Here is a 7,333-nt window from a genome sequence, read left to right on the forward strand (position 1 = left end):
GATTTGGTTTTTATATGATGTTATACATGTTTCAATGCCATTCTCCCAAATCATCCCACCCTCTCCCTCTCCCACAGAGTCCAAAAGACTGTTCTATACATCAGTGTCTCTTTTGCTGTCTCGTATACAGGGTTATTTTTACCATCTTTCTAAATTCCATATATATGCATTAGTATACTGTATTGGTGTTTTTCTTTCTGGCTTACTTCACTCTGTATAATAGGTTCCAGTTTCATCCACCTCATTAGAACTGATTCAAATGTATTCTTTTTAATGGCTGAGTAATACTCCATTGTGTAAATGTACCACAGCTTTCTTATCCATTCATCTGCTGATGGACATCTAGGTTGCTTCCATGTCCTGGCTATTGTGAACACTGCTGCAATGAACATTGGGGTACACATGTCTCTTTCAATTCTGGTGTCCTCAGTGTGTATGCCCAGCAGTGGGATTGCTGGGTCATAAGGCAGTTCTATTTCCAGTTTTTTAAGGAATCTCCACACTGTTCTCCATAGTGGCTATACTAGTTTGCATTCCCACCAACAGTGTAAGAGGGTTCCCTTTTCTCCACACCCTCTCCAGCATTTATTGCTTGTAGACTTTTGCACAGCAGCCATTCTGCCTGGCATAAAATGGTATCTCATCGTGGTTTTGATTTGAATTTCTCTGATAATGAGTGATGTTGAGCATCTTTTCATATGTTTATTAGCCATCTGTATGTCTTCTTTGGAGAAATGTCTATTTAGTTATTTGGCCCAATTTTTGATTGGGTTGTTTGTTTTTCTGGAATTGAGCTGCAGGAGTTGCTTATATGTATTTGATATTAGTTGTTTGTCAGTTGCTTCATTTGCTATTATGTTCTCCCATTCTGAAGGCTGTCTTTTCACCTTGCTTATAGTTTCTTTTGTTGTGAAGAAGGTTTTAATTTTAATTAGGTCCCATTTGTTTAGTTTTGCTTTTATTGCCAGCATTCTGGGAGGCGAGTTATAGAGGATCTTGCTGTGATGTATGTCAGAGAGTGTTTTGCCTATGTTCTTCTCTAGGAGTTTTATAGTTTCTGTCCTTACATTTATATCTTTAATCCATTTTGAGTTTATTTTTCTGTATGGTGTTAGAAAGTGTTCTAGTTTCATTCTTTTACAAGTTGCCGACCAGTTTTCCCAGCACCACTTGTTTAAGAGATTGTCTTTTCTTCATTGTATATTCTTGCCTCCTTTGTCAAAGATGTTGCTTTAAAATTTATCTTTTTAAACAAAATCTGATGAACTGGTTAAATGTTTATTAAGACCTTCAATTTTTTTGCTGCATCATTTTTATGGTCACTGGTCAATCACTAAATTAAAACTATTACTTGCATTGGAAACAGGGTTTAGTATATAGACAGTTAAATAGAAACATATTAAAGTATAGATTGTGATCATATGTTGCAAAGGGGTCTGGACTGAAACTCAAATTTTCAGGGCTTGCAATTTCTAAGATCTTCTAATTGAAAGTGTTTCCCAAAATTTTATGCCTTGCATACCATATGTTTTTTGTTTTTTTGTTTTTTTCATTGTATGCTGTTGAATTTGGCATAGCATAGCTCAACTTAATTTGTTTTATTTATCCTTTTGGTAGAGGTATCATGAATGTGCATTTTTGAGCATTCTTTAAAGATGTATGTTCTCTGATTATATTTAAGAGATTTAAAGAATCTCACAAATGTTTGAAGCAATTTATTTTTACTCAAGTAAAATATTGATAAATCTACAATTTTATATCATTCTGAGTCAAATTAATACTTTATGAAGTTTAGAATACTAATGCTCATAAGAACATTTTAATAGTCAAATATTCTTTGCTCACTTAAAATGGATAAGGTACAGTGAGAATCTGGGGATACAGTTATTAGTAAGACATGTTTACTGACCCAACAAATCCAACAGATGACAATGAAAAATCAGCTATAAACACATAAATGTTGAAAGTGCTCAAAAGTTCAAGTGTAAATCCTCAAAGGGTCTCCTCCTGGAAGTTACCTCTTTAGTGCTCATACAACCGCTATGAACTGTGAGTATTTATTTTCTATTACAAATACTTATGTAGCTTCCTCATTGTGAGTGGAGATATTTAATAATGTGTCTATACAGTGAAAGTCTTCCCAAGTGGCACAATGGTAAAGAATCTGCCTGCCAAGCAGGAGACTTACATTAAATCCCTGGTTTAGGAAGGTTACCTAGAGAAGGAAGTGGCAACTCACTCCAATATATTCATTCTGGGAAATGCCATGGACAGAAGGTTCTGGCAGGCTATAGTCCATGGGGTTGCAAAGAATCAGACACATTTTGGTAACTAATCAGGTACAACAACATACAATGAAATGCCAAAACTCTGAAGCCAGAGCTCCTTTAGGCAGCTGGTTTCTTTTATTTCTGCATCTTAAAGTTCAGAATTTGATTTCCTCATTTTCCTTTGACCAAAAATATAATATAAATCTTGATGTTGAAGTTACCTCTCATTCCACCTCCAGATGGACAGTTAGGAAATCTGAAATTCCTCTACTCCTTACTCATTCAGTGACTTCAAACTAAGGTGTTTACTGATTTCAAAGCATATTCTTTTCAGCTCATGGTCTTTGCCATTTTCTATCTGCCTTTTTTCAATCTTCTCTTATTTTCTCTTCTTTATATTTTTATTCTACCTCTAATGTTTGAGTAAAATTTGTCTTGTCAGAGGCACAATGAACATAAAAATCTCCTGTACTTCAAAAATGTCAGTCTATAAAGTAAATACTGAAATGGAGCACGTTTAAAACAATTACACACAAAAAAAACTGATCCTGGATCATATCTGAAAGACCTAACAGACAATTTATTTTCCTTAAATGAGAATGAATATTTTGTATTTTATATAGACTAACAACAATAATAACATATCATTTGAACATAATAACTAGTCTAAACTATTGGCTACTTTAATAAATAAATAACCTCTAACATATATTCAGATCAGATTAGTTGCTCAGTCGTGTCCGACTCTTTGCGATCCCATGAATCGCAGCACGCCAGGCCTCCCTGTCCATCACCAACTCCCGGAGTTCACTCAGACTCACGTCCATCGGGTCAGTGATGCCATCCAGCCATCTCATCCTCTCTTGTCCCCTCCTCCTCCTGCCCCCAATCCCTCCCAGCATCAGAGTCTTTTCCAATGAGTCAACTCTTTGCATGAGGTGGCCAAAGTACTGGAGTTTCAGCTTTAGCATCATTCCTTCCAAAGAAATCCCAGGGCTGGTCTCCTTCAGAATGGACTGGTTAGATCGCCTTGCAGTCCAAGGGACTCTCAAGAGTCTTCTCCAACACCACAGTTCAAAAGCATCAATTCTTCGGCGCTCAGCCTTCTTTACACTAACATATATTAACTCATCATTAATATAAAGAGAATGAACCAGCAAAAATGTTAGTGTGCCATTTATAATAAAGGCTTCAATGACAAGAATTTGGAAACTCACATATCTTGAAATAATGGTGCCTTTTCAATAGCAATCGGAGTTGGGATGTGATTTTCCAAAGGTGCCTCCAGCTTATGCTCTAACAGTGGGTCATGTCCGGCTCATTGCCACGCTATGAATGATAGTCCACCAGGCTTCTCTGTCCATGGGATCCTCCAGGCAAGAATATTAGAGTGGGTTGACATTTTCTCTTGCAGGGAGTCTTCTTGATCAAGGGATGGAACTGATGTCTCTTATGTCTCCTACACTTGCAGGCAGATTCTTTACACTAGTCCTGCCAGGGAAGCCCAAGCTAAGCAAAATCAAATGATGTTTCTAGATGTTTGGTAGCAAATTCTTTCCATTATAAAATGATTCAGCCTAAAATCTTTATTTTGTCATTCTTCATTGAGCTTGGCTAGCAATAATCAGTTCTAAACAATTTTGAAAAATAGTAAAAATGCTTGCATAGTACCCAATCCCTTATTTTTGTACTGTTCATTTTCCCCCTCCAATAGCTTATAATAAATTGTTATGTCCATTTTTCTCTTCAAAATGCATTATTCATTTTTTCCTTCCAAGTAGCTTGCAATAAATCTCTACTTAGTTTGTGTTTATGTATGTGTTTGAGTGTGTTTATGAGTGTGTATGTATTCAAACAAAATGATGATTTTATTGTACTTTATTTTATTTTATTTTTTTGTACTTTCTTGAATAGTAAGATTTCATATATTTTATCTCTGTTCAGTTGATCTCTTATGAGTTTTGAAATTTAGTTTAAGTAAAATTTAATAAGCATCAAGGGCTTCTCTGGTGGATTTTACTTCATAGAATCCACCTGCAATTCAGGAGACCCCGGTCCAAACCTTGGGTCAGGAAGATCCCCTGGAGAAGAGACTGACTACCCATTCCAATATTCTTGCCTGGAGAAAGCTATGGACAGAGAAGTCTGGTGGGCTACAGTCCATGGGGTCGCAAAAGAGATGAACACAACTGAGTGACTAACCATAAGTATGAATAAGCATTGGAAGAGCATTCAAAATGTGCCTGTTCTCCAACTCTTGTGGTTGATTTATGTCTTGATTTTTGGAAATATAATATACAGAAAAGTATTACAAGTCCAACTTGTAATTTTATCCTGGAGAAGGAAATAGCAATCCACTCTAGTATTCTTGCCTGGAGGATTCCATGGACAAAGGAGCCTGGCAGGCTACAGTCTATGGGGTCACAAGGGTTGAACACGATTAAGTGGCTTAGCACATAATTTTATGCTCCATGACTAGGTATTAATTCATGTAAGTATGTAAATAAAGTTATTAGAGATGAGAGTGTTTTCCTGGTAGATTTCAGAAGGTCAAAATGCACTTAGGAAAAAAGAAATGATAACCCTGTATGCAAGATAGCAAAAGAGACACAGATGTATAGAACAGTCTTTTGGACCTTGTGGGAGAGGGAGAGGCTGGGATGATTTGGGGGAATGGCATTGAAACATGTGTAATATCATATAAGAAACGAATCACCAGTCCAAGTATGATACAGGATGCTTGGGGCTGGTGAACTGGGATGACCCAGAGGGATGGTATGGGGAGGGGGGTTCAGGATGGGGAACATATGTACACCCGTGACAGATTCATGTTGATGCATGTCAAAATCAATACAATATTGTAAAGTGATTAGTGTCCAATTAAAATAAATAAATTTAATTTTTTTCTTTTCTTTTTCCTTTTATTTATTTTTTAAATATAAATTTATTTATTTTAATTGGAGGTTAATTACTTTACAATATTATATTGGTTTTGCCGAAAAAAAAGAGTAAAAATGATATGTAAAATGAAAAAAAATATTTTCTTTGATAGGAGATATTCTAGAGAAAGCATCTTTTTCCTCATTCGGTACATAAACTCATAGATACACCCACTCATATATACTCCTCGACTAGAACACTGAAGCTTCATCACTGTAGTTGAAGCAAGGAATTTGATAAAATTAATGGAGTACTGTGGAAGGACATTACAAAGTGTCATGTTCTAAAGATTTACTCTGTGTGAGATACTGTGGAGAAAATTGTCCAGTAAGGCATCACATATTTGACACAAAGCTTGTGATCTCAGATTCATTACTGGCCCTTTGGTTTGCAGTCTCTGACACCTGATCAACAGCTTCAGAACACAATGGAAATAGGAAAAATGTGACTGAGTTTGCCCTCCTGGGGCTCACACAAAACCCTGAGATGCAAAAAGTTCTATTTGTTTCATTCTTACTCATCTACATTGTGACGATAATGGGCAATCTGCTTATCATGATGACCATCACAGCCAGCTGATCACTGGATTCCCCCATGTACTTTTTTCTGGCCTCTTTATCATTTATAGATGCTGTCTATTCTACCACCATTGCTCCCAAAATTATCACCTACTTGCCTCATGATAAAAATATTATTTCTTTCCAATCTTGTATGACTCAAGTCTTTATAGATCATTTAACTGCTGGTACTGAAGTCATTCTTCTGGTGGTGATGGCCTATGACCAATATGTAGCCATCTGCAAACCTCTTCATTATTTGATCATCATGAATCAGAAGGTATGTGTCCTCATGCTGCTGGTGGCCTGGACTAAAGGCTTTCTTCACTCACTGGTTCAATTGCTCTTTATTTATCAGCTCCCTTTCTGTGGCCCCAATATCATTAACAACTTCATGTGTGACATGTACCCTTTACTGAAACTTGCTTGCTCTGATACCCACCTCATTGGACTCTCTATGATAGTTAATGAAGGGGCAATTCACACTGTTGTCTTCTTCATCCTCTTAGTGTCCTATGGGGTCATAGTACACTCCCTGAAGACTCATGGTTTGGAAGGGAATCACAAAGCCTTCTATACCTGTTTATCTCATATAACTGTTGTCGTTCTATTCTTTGTTCCTTGTATCTTTCTGTATGCAAGGACTAATGCCAACTTTCCCATTGATAAATCCATAATGTTTGTTTCAATATTCATAACTCCCATGATGAACCCATTAATCTACACCCTGAGAAATGAAAAATGCCATGAGGAAGCTCTGGATTAAAAATGTGACTTTAGTTGGAAGAGGGGGTTATCCATCATATAGGATGTGAAGGTTATTCTTTTACATAATAAAGGAATAGTTTCACCTTCAGTGGTTATATTTAGAAGATTATTTCCTTTGTTTTATTTAGCCTGTTTATTCTGAAACAGCTATATAAATAAAACTTTATGTAAATGGAATATTTTACAGTCCTGAAAGACCAAGAGAATCACATATGTTTAATCTCTTATATACATAATCATACTATATTAAGATTCTTTAATGACAACATTTTTTGTGTCTATTTCACATTCTTATTTGTGGGTTACTGTACCATCCTAGTACAAAGAAATATGACCTAGTAGAATGTATTCACTATTAGAGAGTGTGAAATTTCAAATTAAAAATTCAGCTTGTGCCAGTAGCATACTGTCTTGATAACTGTGGGTTTGTAGTAGAGCCTGAAGTCAGGTAGGTTGATTCCTCCAGTTCGATTCTTCTTTCTCAAGATCGCTTTGGCTATTCGAGGTTTTTTGTATTTCCATACAAATTGTGAAATTATTTGTCCTAGCTCTGTGAAGAATACTGTTGGTAGCTTGATAGGGATTGCATTGAATCTATAAATTGCTTTGGGTACTATACTCATTTTCACTATACTGATTCTTCCAATCCATGAACATGGTATATTTCTCCATCTATTAGTGTCCTCTTTGATTTCTTTCACCAGTGTTTTATAGTTTTCTATATATAGGTCTTTAGTTTCTTTAGGTAGATATATTCCTAAGTATTTTATTATTTCCGTTGCAATGGTGAATTAAATT

At 35.9% G+C, this 7,333-nt stretch overlaps 1 pseudogene; it reads left to right on the forward strand.

The window, feature by feature from the left end:
- The first annotated feature begins 2,042 nt into the window (after window positions 1–2,042).
- LOC102265017 (olfactory receptor 4A15-like) lies at window positions 2,043–6,582 on the forward strand (annotated as a pseudogene).
- The last annotated feature ends 751 nt before the right edge of the window (window positions 6,583–7,333 follow it).

The sequence above is a fragment of the Bos mutus genome, chromosome 19 (genome assembly GCF_027580195.1).
Source record: "Bos mutus isolate GX-2022 chromosome 19, NWIPB_WYAK_1.1, whole genome shotgun sequence".
Lineage (NCBI taxonomy): Eukaryota > Metazoa > Chordata > Mammalia > Artiodactyla > Bovidae > Bos > Bos mutus.